General features: G+C 31.8%; 1 long non-coding RNA gene across 2 annotated transcripts in view; it reads right to left on the bottom strand.

Annotated features, from left to right (window-relative positions):
* Positions 1–24,074, bottom strand: part of LOC138703985 (uncharacterized) — a 196,197-nt gene that overhangs the window by 87,689 nt on the left and 84,434 nt on the right. For both annotated transcript variants that reach the window (XR_011333284.1, XR_011333283.1), the window contains one exon: positions 671–813. This is a non-coding gene — a long non-coding RNA (uncharacterized lncRNA). The remainder of the gene's footprint in view (positions 1–670; positions 814–24,074) is intronic.

Below are 24,074 nucleotides of genomic sequence, written 5' to 3'. Positions count from 1 at the left end.
TTACCAGCGTTGCAGTAAACGACGATATATTCTCGTAAGTTGTCGAAGCTGAATCGTCTTCGCCTATCGCTTAAACAGTTTTTGTATCGAGAGAATATCTAAAGAAAAACTCTAAAATGGGGATCACTCAATTTCTTTAGAGGAATATTTGCACTGAGCATCATGTTGCACGTGTCGTTTAGACCCGCACAACTAAATGATGATGATGATGATGATGATGGTGGTGGTTCCTCAGATTTCATTTCAACGCATTTCCTGTGCGATGTACTGTTGCAATGTTTCTCTATGAGTTGTTCTGGTTTTTATTTAAGTTTTACATACATTACACACGATATTGTCTTCGTTAATACATAAAAGTCACTCTCATACTTCTTAATTGCATTTCGTATCTCTGAGCGAATTTAACGTTTTGACTTCGACATTATGAATGGATCAGCACTATACTATTCAATTCGTACTAAATACTTGAGCAGGATAACACAACTGCACACATTGCGTTGCAATGTGGACCGGGGTTCCTTCGTTATGTACGCTACTGTACTCGCCAGGTACACAAAAGACGGACGACGCGGCACGTGCCATATACTCCGATACGAAACAACTTCACTTTTCCTTAAGTCATCCCGCATCCACTGTCTGCTTATTATGTTATTCGTTAGTATTTCAATACCTTGGTCTCCTAGTTACCATTCCGTTGATATTTTTGTGAGAGTTTCTGTAACCGTCTATGTGTTCCAGCCAATACCACTCTTCTCTTGTTCCCGTTGATTAAATTCACCTCCACCCATGAGATGCACAGGCTGCCTGAATGACCTAAAATAGAGATTAATATGTAGTGTTTAATATAATTTAAAATTGAGGCGGTTAGAAGCAGAAGGGTGTAAGTACACTTACGTTATTTTCCATAAAATATTATTAAAAGTTGCTAAGCATTCGTAAATTTCATGAAGTTTTAATTTTAAATGTTAATGTGCCATATGGTTAAAAGATATATCCCTTTACAGCTGGCGCCAACGATTTTGGCGTGTGTCCTAGATACATAATGCCGTTTGCGAGTATGTTGCTAGTGCAGTTGAGAATGGTACCACTTCCTATACACGTCACATCACCCATTTGCCAAACACAGTTGTCAGTCTGACTGCGGCAAATGTAAAACACTCGCACTTACGTTCCCACTACTTATTTCACACGCCAAAAACGGTGACGCGGACTGTTTCACTGAAATTTTAAATGCTTTAGTTTATCCTGGATTCACTTAAATAATTTTTTTTATAAATGTCACTTACACTCCTTTGCTTCTGACCGCCTCAATTAACATTGTTTATATTTGTATTTAGTACATAATTGCAAAAAAAAAATGTAAACGAATAGCAGGAAATCGAAGTAGGTCTATTCTGAAAACATCTGACTCATAACTGGTTTTTTTCTAATGCAAATCTACACCACCTATTTGAAATTGAACTCCGGTTAGCTTCTGTGACAAAATTATCTACAACTGAGTTGAGTCCAGTTCTCCTATTGTTTAGAGTTTAACCCTTAAATTGGCAAAACTTCATTTCTCACACTAGTTTATTAAATCGTGTCGGACTGTAAAGAAAACAACTATGCAATGTCCATATTTTATATGTTGTACAATATTATAGTATTGTGAAATTTTAATTTTCCTACCAATTTTTTTTCTATTGTTCTATTAAAATTATAGCATACAGCCTATTAACCTGTTGTATCCTATAGGATACTTGCGAATTTAAGGGTTAAGGATCTCTGATCTCACTGACATTATTGCTGTGTTTACGTCCACGGATAGCGTGAAGAAAATAAGTGGGGAAAGATTATAGCAAATAAAATTACACAATAGAAACACCTCGACATGCGATTCACTGACAGCTTAGCAACAGCCGGAGTATAATATATACTATTGAGTGTATCATGTTTATGTTGCCTGTCACTAGTTATCACTTATGTAGTTCTATTGCGTCACAAGAATGACTCTCTTGCTTACCAAGGTTACTCAAATTGTAGACCATTTACAGTTATTTTATAACTAGATCACACCTGTGAGTGAAAGGGTGTAACAACATTGATGAGTACAAACTAAAAGTTTAAGAGTCTTTCTAACATCTATAATATGTTCCATTGTGAAAATATCATTAGCTACTTCACAATACTCATTAAAATTGAAATATTAATTTTAAAACACTCTGTATAATCAGTAAATTCTGATCATCAACGCAGAATGCAGTTGGAATTCCGACAGATTCACAAACCCTGATTAGTCAGAAGTATTAGTAGTCATTTTATTTATTTATTTATTTATTTATTTATTTATTATTTATTTATTTGTTAAATTATTTATTTATTTGTTCGCTTATTTATTTATCTGTTCACTTATTTATTTATTTATTCATTCATTCATTCATTCTTAATTAATTCATTCATTTATTTCTTTATTTGTTCATTGATATAATATATAAACTTATTCTTTTGCCTATTTATTTATTTGTTCGCTTATTTATTTATTTGTTCACTTATTTATTTATTTATTTATTTTATTTATTTATTTATTCATTCATTCTTTTGCCTATTTATTTATTTATTTGTTCACTTATTTATTTATTTACTTACTATTTATTTACTTATGTATTTACTTATTTACTTACTTATTTCCTTACTTATTTACTTAATTATTTAATTATTTATTTACTTATTTATTCATTTATTTATTTATTCATTCTTAATTAATTAATTCATTCATTTATTTCCTTATTTGTTCATTTATATAATATATAAACTTATTCTTTTGCCTATTTATTTATTTATTTGTTCACTTATTTATTTATGTATTTATTTATTTTTTATTTATTTATTTATTTATTTATTTATTTATTTATTTATTCATTCATTCATTCATTCTTTTGCCTATTTATTTATTTGTTCACTTATTTATGTATTTATATATTTACTATTTATTTACTTATGTACTTACTTATTTACTTATTTCCTTACTTATTTACTTAATTATTTACTTATTTATTTATTTACTTATTTAGTTACTTATTTATTTATTTACTTGCTTATTTACTTATTTATTTATTTATTTATTTATTTATTTATTTATGTATTTATTTATTTATTTATGTATTTATTTATGTATTTATTTATTCATGTATTTATTTATTTATTTATCTATTTATTTATTATGTATTTATTTATGTATTTATTTATATATTTATTTATGTATTTATTTATATATTTATTTATGTATTTATTTATATATTTATTTATGTATTTATTTACTTATTTAGGCCTACTTATTTATTTATTTATTTATTTATTTATCACTCCTGATCGACTATTTTTTTAATTTAACCTGCCTAGTCTCGAAGCATTTTAACCATAACTTCAGAGTAAACCATCTGCGCATGCGTCAGCAGATCAGAATTCCCAGTTCTGCTCTTAATCGAGAACCAATATCACTCGTTCCGAACGAGTTCTAAAGCATGTTGGAACAGGAAATGGGAGTTCAGTATTGGTTCGGAATCAGTTCTAGTCTTGTTGGAACGCACATTGAGTTACTGTGCATGAGCAGGCAGTTCAGAATCGATTCCGAACCGTGCTGGAACAAACCTTTTGTTGATAGGTGTTATTAATTTATTTACTTACTGCACATGTGCTGTAAATTTGACCCCAGATCACATATAATAACAGATTGTTCATCCCTATGTTAAAATTGGTAGTACTTTGAAGAGAACAACCGCCAGGATCGCCACCCTTCCGCCGTAAACGAACACGAGATGGCAGTACAGTCGCTAACGATATTCAAATGGGAGTTATGACGTGACTCCTTATGTAACAACTAGATGGCAGCATAGTAAACCTGACAAAAGTTGTTACCGTCAAAGCCTATAAGGTAGGCCTATATATGATCTAGGGTTTAACTTACAAGGCCTACGAAGAACATCAGTAAAGTCGATGAAAACACGATCAGCCAAAAATATGTTTTGCAGTTGTGTTTGAATGTAGTTAATATAAATTATTTGTTTATTTATTAATGCGTCTACTCTGTTTATTCAGTTAATCGAATATCACTGTATTTGACGATAATCGAAGATACGGAGAATAATTTTTAGTGCTAATCTGTTGAACATACAAATGATTCTGTGATGCATTGTTAAGATATTCAACAGGTGTTAGAGTTGAGAACTTGAATATTTGCAGGCGTGTCTGTCAACATTCTTTGGCTCAGTGAGTGTCATACAATTTATCATGTAATTAGGAACAACAAAACAACTGTCTCCTACATACCGCATTTGTATGCATATAAAATATTACAGTTGTGTCCCGTTACATATTGATAAGTGAAATCAAATTCTAACTCATCATTATATCTATCTGTCAAGGCTTCGTTACCCTTATAGAGGTCTGTATATTCGTGCTCAGTTTCGATATGAAGAGATCGCGTGAGTTTCATATTGGACAAAGAGGCCTTAGGGAAAATGTAATCCGAGTGTTTCGATTTTCCTCGTCATTTGTAGTCGACAATTAAATGCATTATACCATACAGTCACCTCATCGTTTACGAGTAGATTCATTAGTTTGAAAATGAAAACAAGAAAGACCGTAGCTATGTCCAGAAAAAAAAGTACTATGTCAGGACTCACGTGGGCAAAAATGCTGTAGAGAAGGTTTCCTAAGAGTAAATCAATTTCTCTTGTCACTATTATTCCACTACTTATTTTTTTTAACTGTTAGTTTGATCTCATCGTCTGTGGATGGTCCATAATGAGACCTTACTTAAATAATTATCATTATCAGATATGAATAGGAATATAAATATTTATTGTCAACAGTTGTTACATCTATCTAGGCTACATTTAGTGATGGCCCTCACATTTCGGTGTATGATGCCATCACCACATTATTTTATTTACATTTACATTACTATCATTTTAACTCTTCATTTGTATTTCTCCTATTACATCTACATCCTCTTCACTTATAGTTTCTCAACTTTAACATCCTGATGGGTGCAGATAAAGTTATTTTTTTTTTCTTCCAACATGTTAATAATGTCAAAAGAAGTGCTTATACAAATTTTGGCCATTCGACCGCACTTACGAGGCCGTCCAGAAAGTGATTTTCCCTGGGGCCGTTTACAGAAAAAGAGCAATTGCATGGAAAGATTTATTGAAACAGATACAGCAATAAACTGTTGCGCTATTTGTCAACATATCCCCAACTGGAACTAAGATATTTGTCATACCATGGAATCAGTTTTTGTATCCACGTAGAAGTCTGCCGTCTGGGATCGGAACCGGCGTTTGACAGCCATCTGCAGCTCTCTGTCGATCCCATGATATGACAAATGTCTCAATTCCGGTGGGGAATATGTTGAAAAGTAGCTCAACAATTGCTGTGTCTGTTCCAATAATTTTTTTCAACGAAATTGTGTTTTCTTTCTGTTAACAGCCCATGGCGAACTTACTTTTTTACGACCCTCGTAATTGCGGCCGAGTGGCCAAAATTTGTATAAGCATTTCTTTTGACATTATTAACATGGTGAAAGAAAAAGAAAATAATTTATCTGTCCCCATCAGAATGTATTCTTCTCAGATTATATACTCATACACTTTAACCTCAAAACCTTATATACAGTCTACTTTCTAATCTTTGTTCTAATACTATTCTATACTTTCTATTTTATTACAATTTACCTACTACTTTCTGTCATCCGTACTCAATATCTAAGACTGTATACTAATTTTCCTATTGTCACTATTTCTCTTAGCAACCACTTTTATTACATTTTCCATCCTAAGCTTTTAGTTACTGTACTTTTATTTATTTTTTATTCCCCTGTTCATTTTTATACTTCATCACTTCTCCACTGTCATTCCCTCCTTGTCTACTATTATACAGAGTGTTCCATTTATCTTGATCATTCAAAATAACTTTGTACGCAAGCACCAAATGAAAAAGTGTTTCATACAGAAGGTGTACAACTGAAAGGGGGAAATAATACTGATGGATAGATAACCTTATAGCGTTATCTATTAATGACATATGAGTATTAGGCCTAATACTGTTTCTTTAAATATCACTATGTATTTACTATTGAATATTTGAATTAAGCTCGTCAAGACCTTTTCAAAACTGTATCACAGTGGGTCATTCTGATAAACAAAACGTTAATAAACGAAACGTTTTTGGTGTCTTGACGGCATGGTTTCTGTGCACAGTAAGGAGTGGTTTGACTTTAAGTTGGTGTAAACAATACGTAGTACATTGCAAATGATACTCAGGGTCGCGTAACCCATTACACGTAGCTTCGGTTTTATTCCGTTGAATACTGATGACTGAGTAATACATTTGGTTTCATGTGTTTACTGTAAATCAAAGCTACATGGAGTGGGTTACGCGACCCTGGGTATTTGCAATGTAGGCCTACTAAGTATTGTTTACACCAACTTAGTCAAATCATTTCCTTTGTACGTACTATGCACAGGAACCATGCCGTGAAGGCATCAAAAAACATTCAGTTTATTAGAATCATCCACTGTGATACATTTTTGGACAGGTAATAACGAGCTTAATTGAAGTGCTGAATAATAAATACAGTGTTATTTAAAAAACAGTGTTAATGCTCATATATTATTAATAAAATAACGCTACAAGATTGCCTCTGTATTATTTCCCTCTTTCAGTTGTAAGAAAGAATTTTTCATTTGGTGATTGCGTACAAAGATATTTTGGGTGTCAAGGTAAATGGGACATTCTGTATACTTGTATACTTTAGTTCCTTGTTTCCCAATGAGTTAGATCTTCTGCATATTCCGAAATCACACATAAGAATATAGTTTTGTTATGAGTTTCGCGTAGACATTGCTTCGAATTTACAAACGAGACCAAAGACTCTATGATGGATCCTGCAGTGTCACTTTAAATACGTTCATTTATGAATAATTTCGAGGGAAAAATTGTTCCGGAGCCGGGTATCGAACCCGGGACCTTTGGTTTAACGTACCAACGCTCTACCACTGAGCTACCCGGGAACTCTAACCGACACCGATCCAATTTTTCCCTCTATATCCACAGACCTCAAAGTGGGCTGACAACCGTCAAGCAACCAACTTCGAGTGCACACTAACTCCGTGTGACTTAAATTGTGGTTTTCTGTTAACGAACAGTGACGTGTATTATGCAAATCAAGATTTCAGGTATAACTCCCTGTAAAGTTGATTTGAATAATTTCGAGGGAAAAATTGTTCCGGAGCCGGGTATCGAACCCGGGACCTTTGGTTTAACGTACCAACGCTCTACCACTGATCCTCAATTGGTGAGTAGCAGATAGAGGACGCTCTGTGTGCAATATATTCCAACACAGACATACAGCATAAAGGTGCTTACTTTATGCTGGTGTGGTACTCGGTGCATAGCTGTTGCAATCAATCATGCAATGATCGAGCTATGTCTGAAATCTACATGACACTTGTCATTTTTTATTATTCACATGCGTGAATGAACAATTAAAAATACAGACCGATTATTTAGTCCTGACAGCTCGACGACGCGAAAGAGGGGAAGTAATAGAAGTAGTGGGAAGCGCTCCGGAGTATAGATAAGGACCAGCGGTCAGTAAAGGAATGCAGTACAGCTTAACTGTACTGGAAACACACAGCCCTACCTCACGCATGACATCCGATCGCTCTGAAGACAAGCAACAGACTAACCCAAACACTCATTGGCGTAACTAAATGAACTCGCCTCACCCATGCGCACATTGCCAGCGACTGTCAGAACTAAATAATCGTAATGTACATCAAAATTTCATTACTCAGAGTTTTTATTAAAATTAGACAAGTATAGATTTCTTTACGCACTCAACTATTCACAACAACTTACGATTCTGTTCAGAGCCGTTGTAAAGCTTAGCTTAGGCCTATTTGTGGGATTATTTCCCAAATTGTGCATTATTCAAAGTAGCTCTCCTCAAATGACGTAATTAAAGTGTAAGTGTTCAACAGACCACTGTTCAAGAGATTCAGTATCACCCTAAACTCATAACGATTAAGTAAGATACAATTAGCGTTATAAATTAGGTAGGATATATTCATTCAAATCTTTGACCTCCAAATTTACGAAAGGGTTTCATGAAGTAATACGCATTCCAGTGGTATATTATGTTCGCAATTTGTACAGCCACCACAAATTCGTTACAATGTCGGGTCATGTAGTTTCTAATTTTAAATTTCTATTAAACCTGAGCGAATAAGAATCATGATTGCCCCAAGAAAAGAATTCGTTGTCGTGACACATTGATTGACAGCTTGCATTAATAAAGTTTTACGTTATATATTGCATGATTATGATTACAGTACAAAGGTTACTTGGTCTTCAACGAAAACCACCAAGTATAAAAGGTAACAAAATAAAAATAAAACATGTAGGCAGTTCTAGTCTCTGTAATCAAATTATGAAATTTCTACAATTTCTATAATGAAATGAGTTAATATAAATCAGTCCTTTAACATTAATTTGAAGTAACGGTTAGCATGTCTGCCGTGAAACGAACGGACCCGGTTCAAATCCTGGTTGGTACAAGCTTATTGGTTGAGGTTTTTTCCGGGATTTTCTCCCAACTCATTAAGAGCAAATGCTGGGTAGCTTTCGGTGCTGGACTCTGGACTCATTTCGCCGGCCTTATCACTTTCATCTCATACAGACGCTATACAGCATGTTTCCGGACTGGTGTTACAAACTTTCCGGGATGATGGGGAAGGGCACATGTATAAATTTGAGTTAAGGAACCCTGGTCCGGAAATGACTGGGTCGAAAGTTATAAGCAAAAATAGTTGTGTGGAAATGGAATTGTAATTTCGCACCAGGTGCCCTCCTTCCCTTAACCTTTGGAACAGTCGTGGAAAGATGGTTGGGCCGGATGTCTCCTACGTGGGTACTTCGCCCGATACAATCTGTGAGCTTGTCTACTGTTCCCATTGGCTCATCCGTATTCGAAAATCAGGTCTGCATATTCCGCTCTCGTGTACTCCTCAATTTCACTAGGACTGATCGACTGGGCACTGCAACTTGTATGTGTACAAGCTGTCTAAAGACGTGCATATCAGGACCGACCACGTCCGTTACTCATTATGCTATCTGCATTGCTTTAGTAATTTCCTGTCCCCACCCCTCAGACAGCGCACTGAATGGAATACTGTAAGTAGACAACGTAAATAACGTCAGATGAATATAGTATGTGTAAGATGTACAGATAAATACACATAAATAACGTGTACAGAGGAATAAATTATTTCATTTCCACACAACTATGTTTGCTTGTAACTTTCGACTCAGTGATTTCCGGACCAGGGTTCCTTATCTCAAATTGATACATGTGGCCTTCCCCATCATCCCTGAAACACCCTGTATAAACATAGCTGTTAATAAAGCGTCGTAAAATAACAAATTTAAAAAGTCTGATTAGTATAATATGTATCTCTTCGGCCATGTATGCAATGGAAGGGGAAAAGAAACTGGCCATCCCATCACATTATCTTCTGGCATAGTTTCCTCATAAGTGGTGCCTTGTTGGTATCACTTTTGAGGTTCAGAGATGTCTTCGGAGAGTTGGCTAAACAACAACTACTATGAATTTATTAAGTGATATTACAGAATATAGATTTTTTTAGATTTTTATTTAAATGTAAATGTTATTAATTCCCGTCGCTCTCTTCGGAGCATAGATAGGCCTATTTGGTGAAAATCTTGTATCTGGTACGGTTTATCCTAAATTGTTAGAAGAATACTCTCACTAGCACTAAAAATAGTTGCTCAAGTAATAATGCATTTAAAATATAGTTAATTTCGAAAAAAAAAAAATTCACATTCTCAAAATAGTAATTCCCTTAAAATCAGTTCAGACGAAATTTTCATGATTTTTTTCCTCTCGTGTAATAAATAACAAGTGAAACGGCTCAGAGGATATGTCACCAAAAATGATTGAGTCAGGGTAATTATTATGTACAGTAGTGGTATAAAAAACCAGACCGACGGAATAATCAAAGTCCCCGAAATGAGCCACTGCGCATGCCACGCCCGCATTCACAAAATAGCAAGTAATCTATTGAAATTGTTGTAGTTTCGACTGCTGACGTAGCCCATTTCGAAAGCCATTAGAAAATAAGCTGGTAAAATTCATGTTCTGGGAATAATAAGTTAATTAAGTAGTAAAATATCGCTGCAATCGAAAAGCATTGGGAATAAATTTGAATAACAAACAAAAAAAGTTTCCTTCCCAGGCAGGATTCGAACCACGAAAGTCTTAATTACCCGTCTATCATGCTATCACTGAGAATAAGGCTCTGTAATAGCTACAAGTGTCGGTCCGGTTTTTTTTTTTTTTGTCATTACTGTACATACAGTATTATGCGCCAAATTGAAAATACTTTAAGTACAAACAGCAGTAGGCCTACTTCATTTAACGACGATTTCAACTGCAGAGGTTATTTAGCGTATAAATTCAATATCTCTACGATTTTTTTCTGGAGCTCTCTGTCATGGACAGATTTCTTTTATGTTACGTAAATCCAACACGGGATTCACAGCTTTACTTGCCTTCAGAAGGAACCCATGTCTCATCGCGGCTTCTATGGCTTATATTGAAAGTAAATAAAGAATTACCAATCAACGATGATTTTCGAATGACTTAAAGATAATAATGTTCCAGTGAGTGAAGTTGCAACTTAGACACAAACGAGTTGTAGAAAGTGAAGTTCGCAAGGATCAGAGCGTCCGCCTGTCTCGTCTAGTAACGTTCATGCAGGAATGTAAATAGATAATGAAAGGAGCTGTTAATTATAATGCAAAAGATATCGTGACAGGAACAAGCAGTTTGACGTGTCCTTGACGTATCCTTGCGAGTCTTCATGACTGATATGTTACACAATCACGGCACACTCGCTTCTAGCACACTGATCCGAGAACAATGCAACACGATTGTCTGGATCCACGAGACTCGGAAATCCGTAAATCCGGGCATCTTCTTTTAAAGAGTAACTTTAATGTTGTTATTATTGTTATTATTATTATTATTATTATTATTATTATTATTATTATTATTATTACTATTACTTTCTAATTATCAATTTTTCATCAGAATATCTAATAATATCCAGCAGGGTTTATCTTGATCCAGTGCTAGCATCAATTCTCCGGATCCGGCTCGAGTCCAGCCTGAAGATATTATTTTTCTTCTACAGGGACTGGATGTGGGTTTCCATCAGTTTATTCTAATCTACTCTGTCAAACATCTTTTCTACATCCACAAATACTATATAGGTTTAATCTTCTCGAGATATCTTTCGTTGATTGTTCGAGTGTTCGTATCAGTCCAGTTGCATCTCTCGTACTTTTTTCCTTCCTGAAGCCAAACTGCTCTTCTTCAAATTGTTCCTCCATCTTAGAATATAAACGTCGAAGCAGTATTCGCAGGAGAATCTTCTCCGAGTGCGATAACAAGTTGATAGTCCAGAACTCGTTAAATTTCTTGGCAACATTTTTCTTCGGTATTGGAAGCAACACTGTCTGCGTCAAATCTTCAGGCTGTTCGCATTTCTCATATATTTCGTTGCATAATGATTGCGTATGACTTTTGGTTTTAATTTGACTATTAAACTTTTACTACGTCATACTACTTTTGACCAATAAAACGCTACGAAAGGACATCTTTCAACCAATCATGGATGCTTATCGCACAATTTTATCGCGTTCCTAGCATTTGTTTAATTTTATCTCTTCCCTAGCATTTGTTTATTTTTATCACTACCCTAGCACTTGTTTCTTTGTTTGCCAACATTTGAAACTGCACTGGTATGGACGTAAAAAAAAATTACAAACCACTCCAGTCGATGCACAGCAGTTTCAAATATGACTCGCATTGGCATTCAAGAATAAGAATTAATAAAGATAACTGGTCATAGCTATGCATCTTCCCTAAAAATCCTATTTACAAATAAATGAAGAGCACCATATTCGGAAATCCTGAATAAATTGAGGAATACACCATGTACATCAACGAGTTCCACTTCTTTTACGCACATGTCCAATATAACATCAACTGAACCACCAACCACTAAAACATTCAAATTTGAAAATCGTACTTTCAATAATTTTATTGTTCCTTTTAAAATTATTCATGTTTATTTTTTTATTTCACCATCGTTAATTAAAACTTTTCTTGTTTATTTCATCATCCCTAATTAAAACTTTTCTAGCACTTGTTTATATTATTTAGGTTATGTTATAGCTTCTACTATATGATATTATGGATAGTTACGTATCAGAGATTGTTTAATACTAAGATTTATTGAAAATCATTTGTCAAGTGACGTTGATTACTGGGATCCGGATAATTGAAGTGGAATACAACTGTTTTAATAAAAATGAAACTGAAACAAACAAAGCCTTCTTGACCAGTAACCGTCCACAGAGTCCAATGAAGATTCCATAGTTGGCACAACTGATAACAAGAAAATAGCTAAACATAACACACAACTGCCATCTAGCGTAATATTTGTAATTTAGAGATGTTACAATAATACATTTGAAGACAGTTGTATTTTCGTAAGTCAATTAATATTTTATTGTATTGGAGTACTTTGTTACTTCTAATTTTTATATACTTTCTTCTAATCGTGTAATAGTCAATTAAATTCCACTCGAGATATGATTTTCTGTAAATAAATCAAAACCTCTAATGAGATTACTGTTGATAAAAGAAAAGATTTTGATACTGTAGGCCACCACCCCGCAAAGGACAGTCACACTTGTGAATCGTGGGATATGCTACTGTCCTAAACCATATTGCTTGAAAAGGAAGACTACTATAATACCATTATTTTTGTAACAGATTGGCTTCCTTGTGTTTCACAGATATTCTTACTCAGTAGAATATTTTATAAACTAAGCTCCCTGGAATGACATCATCAACGGGAAGTAATGAATGTAGAAAGTAGCAATAAAAATGCTGTATAGGCTATTGTTATGCACCATGTCAGAAGGCGTGTGTGTCGAAGAAAGTAGAACGTTTTGTTGTTTCATAAGGTACCTACGCGAACATCGAAATCGAGATGCAAGGTGAAACTTAGTGAACTGGATGGTGCATAAAAACGTGCAGTTTTGATCCAGATTTAACAGGCAATGGCACTAATTCATGGCTCACTGTTGCTATCACTGTCTAATGTATTAATTTACATATGAGTCGGCCTCGGTAGTGCAGTTGGTATAGCGCTGGCCTTCTGTGCTCGAGGTTGTGGGTTCGATCCCGGCCCAGGTCAATGGCATTTAAGTGTGCGAGACAAAATTCCGGCACACCGGCGACGCAGATATAACCTTTGCAGTTGCGAGCGTCTTTAAATAAACCATAAATTTTTGGCATATGATTTAACTCGCATACATGCAATACATTATTTTTATAGTCTGTATTATGTGGAGCACTGAATCGAATGTGGGTTGAAACCTGAAGGCAAATGAAATTTTGACGGTGCTAAATGTTGATTCATCAATGGAAATGACTGCTTCTCTGGCGAATTTCGCAAAATGTCTGTACATTCGGAGGAATCCGTACTCATTCATTCATAGTGTTCTGCCCAAGGGCAGGTCTTTCACTGTAAACCCAGCATTCTCCGATCTTTCCTATTTTTTTTTCTTCCTCTCAGTCTCCACATATGATCCACATATCTTAATGTCGTCTAACATCTGATATCTTCTTTTGAAGTGCCTTACTCTACTTGCTTTTTCAGTAACTAATATTTTAATATTAATCGTTAATCTTCTGGAGCTTTCCCGTTTTCTAAATGAATTAGGATTTCTTCCAATTCATTCATTGTTGTTAATAAATGTTATGTTTTATTTAACGACGCTCGCAACTGCAGAGGTTATATCAGCGTCGCCGGATGTGCCGGAATTTTGTCCCGCAGGAGTTCTTTTACATGCCAGTAAATCTACTGACATAAGCCTGTCGCATTTAAGCACACTTAAATGCCATCGACCTGGCCCGGGATCGAACCCATAACCTTGGGCATAGAAGGCCAGCGCTATACCAACTTGCCAACCAGGTCGACTTCATTGTTGTTATAGAATTGTCATATCGCATCTTGAATTAATTGATTATATAATAATTATTAATTATGTTAGGTATTGTAAAATCAAGTATTGTGAGTTATGGCACTTTAGGATCCAGAGTGCGCTTTTTTCTCTCATCGATATCTTTAAAAATATTCGATAATTAGAACAGAGCATTCTGTATATCAAATTATTCCCCTATTTGTCGATTTCCTAGACATTCAAGCCTCCTAATATTATTTTTTAAAATTCCATTGAAATAATAATAATAATAATAATAATAATAATAATAATAATAATTTTGCACAGATCAGTTACGAAGAGAAACCAAGATTGGATCCCTGTTAGATCATATAGTAATAAATTGCAGTAGGCAAAGTATTGGGTCATATTTTTCTAAGTTTCTTTGTTTAGCCTACTTTAACATTTTCATTATTTATTTATTTATTTATTTTATTGCTAGTAAGTTTGAAATGAATACAAGTTAATAAATACAATGAAAGATAAACTAGCCCACTCCTGAATGAGTAAGACTCGTGCTCAGGAGGGGGTTCCAATACAGACAAAAATAAAATTAAAATTGAGAGTGAATACAGATTAAATAGTGTTTAATATTTTTAAACCCAAACTATAAATCCAATACAATTTTTTCTATTTTTTATTAATTTGGAGAGGATTCGTGGTTAAAATAATATTGGAATAAAATTTGTTTAATAATCTGGGACTTTGACTCATGCTATGATAAAAAGCGCCATTGGTTTTACATTTTGGTTCACATAAACGCAGAGAATTTATATTTTTAGTTCTATATTTATTTATATACCTTTCAAAGTTATTAAAATTTCTATGAAAATAGTTTAATAAAATAAAATAATACATTTGTTTAATGTTGAAAACTTTGAATAATTCAAACAGCAATTTAGTTGGGTAATCTTTCTGCTTTTTAAACGAATTTTTAATACTTTTTTCTGTAGTAAAATTAACGGATAAAGGTTGGATTTATAAGTTCCACCTCAACCTATGATACCATACATAAATATAGATTGAAATAATGCTAAATAAATTATACGTAAACAGTTAATTGACAAAATATTTCTTAGAATAACAAAGTAGCATAATGTTTTACGTAATTTATTACAAATATAATGAAATATAGGTCTATAAATTGTTTTATTTATACTTTACCGTAATGCCATAAGCTAGAAATAAATAGTTGTGATTCCATTAATATCATAATCATTAATCCAACAACATAGATTGTTATAGATCGGAATTCAATCCCCATTATATCCTATAAGAATTTTGGTGGATAAAGTGGCTGAAATTAAGTTTTCTACTAATAATTTCTGTTCTTTTGCCATGCTTAATCTATCGTTATTCCATTTTCATCTTATTATCAGATAATCGTCTTTGGAAAGCTTTTGTGGCGTTACAAATTATCATAGAATATTTTAAAAATATTTTTAAGTTATTTTATACAACTCGATATTTTATAATTGTAACAATGAATCGTGCGACACGACACATGTTGATTTATGACATGAAAACAAACTAATAGTTCATCACTCCATAACAATACAGACCCTTAATTTAAGTAGAAAATCGTGATCAAAATGACAGAAACAGATGTGAAATATGTTTATGGAAGTGAGGTTCTGTTGGTCTGGAACGCATTATTATTGCCGATTCCAGGCAACGTAATAGCTGAGATAGGAAGATGTTCTCAGACGCCGGTGACTTAGAAAAAATAAAGAAAGGCGAATAACTATAATAATCACATCTATAGGTCAGTGGGTTCCTTGCAATTAGCCGAATGGAGAAGGCCAGCATTACTGTCAGAAGAGGAATTATATCGGACGCGGCGTTAACAACCTGCTAGAGCCCAGACGCCGCGCCGGTCTGGCCGCGCCGGCTGCAATGCGCTATTATCGGACTTCAGCCTTTCAAATGCAGGGATTACAAGAGCACCGGTATGCTCCTATAGCAGGAGATTTCAATGATGGTGTAAGTTACGAACACTTGAACATTTCACTTCGAACACGTTCAAATGAAATTCGACTTCAATTGGAAAGTTGATAAATCTATAGATCTATATACACATATATATTATATACGTCAATATGTATCTGTGCATATATACTGCACATTTATTTATTTATTTACTTATTTATGTATTTATTTATTTACTTGCTTACTTATTTACTTACGTATTTATTTATTTATGTATTTCTTTACTTATTTATTTATTTATTTGTTTATTCATTTATTTACTTATTTATATATTTATTTATTTATTTACGTATTTATTTTATTACTTATTTATTTATTTATTATTTATTTATTTACTTGCTTACTTATTTACTTTATTTATTTATTTACTTACTTATTTATTTATTTATCTATTTATTTACTTACTTATTTATTTACTTATTTATTTACTTATTAATTTATTTATTTACTTACTTATTTACTTACTTTCTTACTTATTTATTTACTTTCTTACTTATTTATTTATTTACTTATTTATTTATGTATTTACTTATTTATTTATTTATTTACTTGCTTACTCATTTAGTAACTTATTTACTTATTTATTTATTTAATTATTTATTTACTTATTTACTTATTTATTTATTTACTTATTTATTTATTTACTTATTATTTATTTATTTAATTATTTATTTACTTACTTATTTATTTACTTTCTTACTTATTTATTTATTTACTTATTTATTTATTTATTTATTTATTTAGGTCTGTCTATTTAGAGTGAGAGAGAGAGAGAGAGAGACAGAGACAAGACAGGCAGACCGACAGAGAGACAGAACTTCACTGCTGGTAGCAAAATATTTATTACTAGATTTAAATTGGTTCTTAAGTTATTAATTTTTGTTTTTATTTTTCCTCAATACTGTAAATTTCTTTCTTATTTTTGTCATCTCTATATCGTCGGCATACTTCTAAAACCTCGTAAGTCCATTTTTTCCGCAATGTCGAAGTCTGTGTATATTTTAAAATTCGTTTTCTCATAACATCTCGTAAATTTCCAAATGTTTCTTTATTTAAAGGTCTATAGACGACATTAATATGTATGGATAATAATAATAATAATAATTATAATAATAATAATAATAATAATGTTTTATTTTCGCTGGCAGAGTTAAGGCCATAAGGCCTTCTCTTCCACTCAACCAGCCTTAATCAATACAATACGTATTTAAATTACGAATATTTACATTACACTTATATACATTATACATGGATCATATGCGAAGACAAAGAGGAAGGCAGAAGATGTGAAATATTGTATAAAGCTAGGTTTACTGTGAAAGACCTGCCCTTGGGAAGAAAACTATGAATGAATAACAATTGCATAACTTTTGTTAGCTGGGGTATAAAAATAATAATAAGTTATTTTGCTCTTTTGTGCAATTACGAGGTTTTAAAAGTAAGCTAACAATACACTAAACTATTTTCTTGTAACGTAAAATTTTCAGCAAACAGACATTGTTATGGCACATAATTTTGACATTTGTGTTGTAAGAGAATTTGGTAGTACTCAGTTTTCTTAATACATAATGTTAAAGAATGTTAGTCTTTAATTGCTACTAATTGTAAGAGTAAAGATAATATTATTTTAGGTTTGGATTAAATAATAAAACTATAATTTTGTTTCAGTCATTACTTATGACTGACTCTTACGTTGCAACAGAACTCTATATTTGCACAAAAAAAAGGCATCAAACTTGATGCATGAATATTTCAGTGTGTTACTATGTTCAAACTTATGAGGAAATCATGAACTTCTTTTTTCTCAATTTGCACTTATTAACTATTTTTTTTTCATTTCTTTGGTAAACAATTCTACAATTATTGCAGTTTTTTCTTGCTTTCCGAAAAATTATGTCAGGTATACTTATGAAATTTTGGAACTGATCTCCTCAATTTCAAGTTTTAAATAATAAGTAATGCAACATTGATATTAATTTTATTATAAGGGAAACAAAGTAAAAATCTTTATCATAAAAACATTCACACATTTCGTTGTCGTAATATGTATTAGAATCTAATAAATTACTCACTCCACCAGGAACTAATGTTTTTGGAATATAATGTATGCGTTAATTTAATTGCGACACAGTTTTACGCATTTTAAATTCAATTAAAATAACACAACATTTGGCGTCATAGTTCATCACAGTCTAGTATATACAGTCACGAAGCTCAATACGTAGTAAATATGCATCCATAGATAGTTGCTGACCACTAGGATCGCTAATATCGCCTCATTACAGACAATGCGAAATAGTACCGGTCAGTCTGTTGTTCCTACCGCCCTCACAACTCAAGCTTCGTGACTATATATTCTAGACTGTGGTATCATACATTGTCTACATACAATTTATATAGGCCCCTATCACTTCCCTAACAGACTCCCATATTCTTATTTTTCTCAGAACTTTTTAATAAGCATAACATTTATAGTGTAATAATATACAATATGCACCAGTTTATTCCGTAAGAACTTTGTGTCTGATAACAGTTTTATTTTGTCATTAAGAGATTCTGACGAACAGTTTTCCTATCTAGAACAAGATTGCCAGGATATTTTCTTACGAATCACCTTACCGCTGTTCCGCGGTTCGTTTTTAAACACTTATGGTAAATAAAGCTCTTTGTTCGAGACTATATATATATATATATATATATATATATATATATATATATATTTTCATAATGTTATTTTACGACGCTGTATCAACATCTTAGGTTATTTAGCGTCTGAATGAGATGGTGATAATGCAGGTGAAATGAGTCCGGGGTCCAGCACGATAGTTACCCAGCAATAGCTCATATTGGGTTGAGGAAAACCCCCGGAAAAAACCTCAACCAGGTAACTTGCCCCGACCGGGATTCGAACCTGGGTGACCTGGTTTTGCTGTCAGACGCACTAACCGTTACTCCATATTATAACTTACAAACAATAATAATAATTTTAATAGGCTATAGCTAAGTAACACGTCAATTTACTAACAAAATCTAAACCAAACGCACAATAATTCAATTTTGCCACAGAACTGAGTAACATTCAACTCACTAACGAACTTTAAATGAAGTTGACTGGCGTGCCTCTCGGTGTCTGTTTCACTTCGCGATAACACCTGAACTGTCATTATAAAGAACAGCGCTCTGACTTCCCCAAAAACTACTAACCGCTCTACGTAGGCCTATACGTCCTACACAATAAAATTAATTAACTTTAATCTTCGTAATTTACAACATTAATTGTTCTTAAGTGAAAAATTCAGTTGATTTTATTATTCATTTTATTTCAAATCTTAAATTATTACCTCAGTTACAATTTGAAATGTGTTTTTGGTTGAACATATTATCAAAAGCAGGCTAAATATTAAAGAAATTTTGACATCGAGAAGAAAAACATGACAACATAATAATAAATAAATTCCTGCGGCTTTGTTAAACATTTTAAATCATATTTTATTATAATCTTATTACTGTCCCTACTTTTCAGTTTCTTAACTCAAATTGGTTTGCTATTTCTTGAAATTTTGTTGTAAGAAACAGGCTTATACCATATTTAAAATGAAACTAAAAGTTCGTGTTCCACAGTAGCACAACATAAATAGAATTAAATTTGTTGAAACACCTAAACATGCCTACATTTAGACCTGGCCCAAGGAAACCCTAAAATAATTAGCTACGAACTGGGGAAGACTAAGTTTGATCTTAGTAAAAAAAAAGGACTCATGTTAGTTCTTAAATTTCCCAAAATCCACACAGTATGAAATAAAATAAGTGCAAGTGTTTTCTTGCGAAGTTAAATGACATTATACTGTAGTAGGCTACAATGTTATAAAAAAAAGTGACTGCTATATCGCTGTTACTGGGTCCATGACATACTGTAATTTTTGGTGTTCCGTAAATCTTCTCCTAAAGTTGAGTGCAGATTGGTTAGTGTTCTTTCACATTTATCGCCACTTAAAAAAATCAACCGACTAAGATGATGGAACGAGTGCATTTCGATAATACAACAATAATCCGAGCATAGTCTTTTTTCATTGTAAATCTTACAGGGCAGAATAGAGATCGAAACTCTCTTCTTTTGGTAGGAAGTGGTCACCTGAATTGTTCAACTTCGACTGAGCCTTTCTAGATAGATTCATTGTGTAATTATAAAGACCTACTTATGAATATTCACTGCATTAAATACAACAAAATGAAGCTAAAGCTTCATGAAACGAGTCCAAAATTAAGAGCTATGTGAAAAACACAAACTTTTAATAATGAAATAAAGAATTTCAGAAGTATCTGTAGTTACCTGTATGTGAAAAAAAGGTTATTATTCCTTCAATGCAGATTAATTACTAATGTATTTCAATATTCTTACATTCCTAAAGCACTCAAATAATAATTAGTAAACGTAATTAAAAATAAAACAATAATAACCTATGAAGTGAAGAAATGATTAGTGTATCTTCACAAACAATATAAATCTTATAGCTTCTCTCAAATACTGTAAGTTACATTTGTATTTATTTTTCGAATATTCTTCAAGTTTAGAGCAAAATATTAATTCCTTTGATTTTTGTAACAAATGGCTTTATTTTCGTTGCATTTTTTTGTAACTTATGTATGCACTGAAGGAGAGAGTAACACCTGGTTGGAGGTTAAAATGTCCATTTCAATACGTCCGGAAACAGAAATATCCTCTAGCAAAATGTCCACTTACATAAATGTCCATAAAAATTAAATGTCCACAAATATAATGTCCACTTACATAAAAGTCCATAAAATTAAATGTCCACAAATATAATGTCCACTTACGTAAATGTCCATAAAAATTAAATATCCACAAATATAATGTCCACTTACGTAAATGTCCATAAAAATTAAATGTCCACAAATATAATGTCCACTTACATAAATGTCCATAAAAATTAAATGTCCACAAATATAATGTCCACTTACATAAAAGTCCATAAAATTAAATGTCCACAAATATAATGTCCACTTACGTAAATGTCCATAAAAATTAAATGTCCACAAATATAATGTCCACTTACATAAATGCCCATAAAAATTAAATGTCCACAAATATAATGTCCACTTACATAAATGTCCATAAAAATTAAATGTCCACAAATATAATGTCCACTTACATAAAAGTCCATAAAATTAAATGTCCACAAATATAATGTCCACTTACATAAATGTCCATAAAAATTAAATGTCCACAAATATAATGTCCACTTACATAAATGTCCATAAAAATTAAATGTCCACAAATATAATGTCCACTTACATAAATGTCTATAAAATTAAATGTCCACTTGGTTTATCTACATGTAAGTTATCCATATCAGCATTGGTCACACATCTCGCATTACAGGTGCTTCTTTCCACACACCTCCAATATACTTTATTACCATTTTTGCTCCATAAATGAAAGTGATACGAAAAGCCATTGTGTACTAGAATGGTTTTCCTTTTTTGTGAACGTATAATTTCAGCCATTCTGTCACTCTTGATTTAAAATTTGGTACGTCGCATAGCAATCTCAATAAAACATTTTACATTGTAGTCTTTCTCCTGGTTACTGATTCTTTATATATATATATATATATATATATATATATATATATATATATATATATATATATATATTTATTGTGGTTTTTTTTTTTCCTATTATATACTTCTTTTATGGACATTTTGTTTTGGACATATTTCACTGGATTTCTTTCCCTTGGACATTTTACTCTGGATATTTTGTTTGTGGCCATTTTTCCTCTGGTCATTTTGAAGTGGACAATTTAACCTGGAAGCTAACACCTTGGTACTTACATACGGTTCTTCGTATTTCACAACTATTGTATTTGACTTTTTCTTAAATTACTTTACTTAAATATGAAACCAAAAAGAATGCAATAATTAGAATAGCCAAATTTCCATGTTTAGTATATCTATCTTGAAAAATAATGCCAACTGTTTGTGCTTTAAATAAGCTATATTTAATGCTAACGAAGGCAGAATTCTTTGTTTTATGATCTACAAAATCTTTTAATATGAATTTTACTTCTTTACGACTTACTCAAAAGTAAACTAATGAGCCATATTTAAGTTCATTTCTTCAATTTTATATACGGCTTTATATGAAGGTCATAACAATCTTGAAGCTAGAGTTCGCAATCATTATTTGAAGTTCCGTGTAAGCGTTTAGAAACACAGATGATCAATAAAATTTTATTGTCGATCAAATGAAAGAAATAAAACACAACCCACAGCATTAGTACTAGCAACAACTGGCATTACACAGGTTATTTTCTAGTATTAATTGGAAACACATGTGTAAAATGACTGTAGTAACTGGATTAAAATTGAACAAAATTATTGCCAAACCGCGACATTGATTTTGAGATACCTTATAGACCTGCATTTCTTCAAGCTGATGCACATATATCTAAATTTTGTAACAAAGATTCATTAAAAAAGTTGTTGCATTTAACTAGGGGCCTATTTTAATTATTATAAAGATATTTTTGTAAGCCGTATGACAATACACTTTTAGATGTTAATAAAAAAATTGAGAATAACTAGGCATCCATTTAATACTATGAATTAAGTTATGTTGGGATTAATATATTCCAAATTACAATAACAATTAAAATATAAACAGCACACTACTCATTTTTATATTTTAATGCAGTAGCTGTAGCAGACTTTGTATTATTTTGTTGCCTGTATAATTCAGAGATCACTCATTTAGAGATTCTGCATTTATGTAGTGAAGTTGATTGTTTATTAGTTTTAATAAGTATGTGGAATAGCCTACTTATTTTTGCCCTGAGTTTGTTTTAATGAAACAAAATTGTTTGTTTAATTTACTATGGAATAAATTATATTAGAACTTCATTATACTGAAAATTGTATTGTAAGATTTAAGCCTAAGTTATGTACAATGAAGCAACATACATTATACATACATACATTAAGGAAATATTTTTCTAACAATTCTTGTTAACAATAATACCTGTTTCAAATTTCTCAATGTTTAATGGTTATATTATGTATATCACAGAATAAATACTTAAATTCTCATTATTATTATTATTATTATTATTATTATTATTATTATTATTATTATTATTATTATTATTATTATTATTATTATTATTATTATTATTATTTCTTACCAATGTTTATTATTGTCTCATTACATTAATTATCCAACTTTCATTATTTACTTCCATGTTGTTTTATGGTCTAGATAAGTTATTAATGTAATAACTATGTAACACTTGTATTCAATTAGAATTAGTGTGGTTGGGCGGAAGAAAAGGCCTACTGGCCTTAGCTCTGCCAGATTAAATAAATAAATTATTATTATTATTATTATTATTATTATTATTATTATTATTATTATTATTTCTTACCAATGTTTATTATTGTCTCACTAACATTACTTATCCAACTTTCATTATTTATCTTCATTTTGTTTTATGGTCTAGATATTAATGTAATAACTATGTAACCAATTATATTTAATTAGAATAATTAGAGTCTGGTTGGGCGGAAGAGAAGGCCTACTGGCCTTAGCTCTACCAGAATATATAAATAAATAAATAAATAATAATAATAATAATAGTAATTATTATTATTATTATTATTATTATTATTGTTATTATTATTATTATTATTATTATTATTATTATTATTATTATTATTATTATTATTATATGTCACTGTCATTGCGTATGGGTATGCCTATAATGAGCTAATTTTAATAATCTACAGGCATTAATACAAAATATCTATGACATCTTAATCTAAAGAAAGGAAATTTAAATTCTTTTTAAATGGCATAAAATGTCTTATAACATAAAAATGACATAAAAATGACATAAAAATATTTGCACTCTTCAGCAAGTTTG

This window comes from Periplaneta americana, chromosome 1 (assembly GCF_040183065.1).
Source record: "Periplaneta americana isolate PAMFEO1 chromosome 1, P.americana_PAMFEO1_priV1, whole genome shotgun sequence".
Lineage (NCBI taxonomy): Eukaryota > Metazoa > Arthropoda > Insecta > Blattodea > Blattidae > Periplaneta > Periplaneta americana.
The sequence above is the reverse complement of the archived record's forward strand: the minus strand, read 5'-3'. Positions and strand labels throughout refer to the sequence as shown.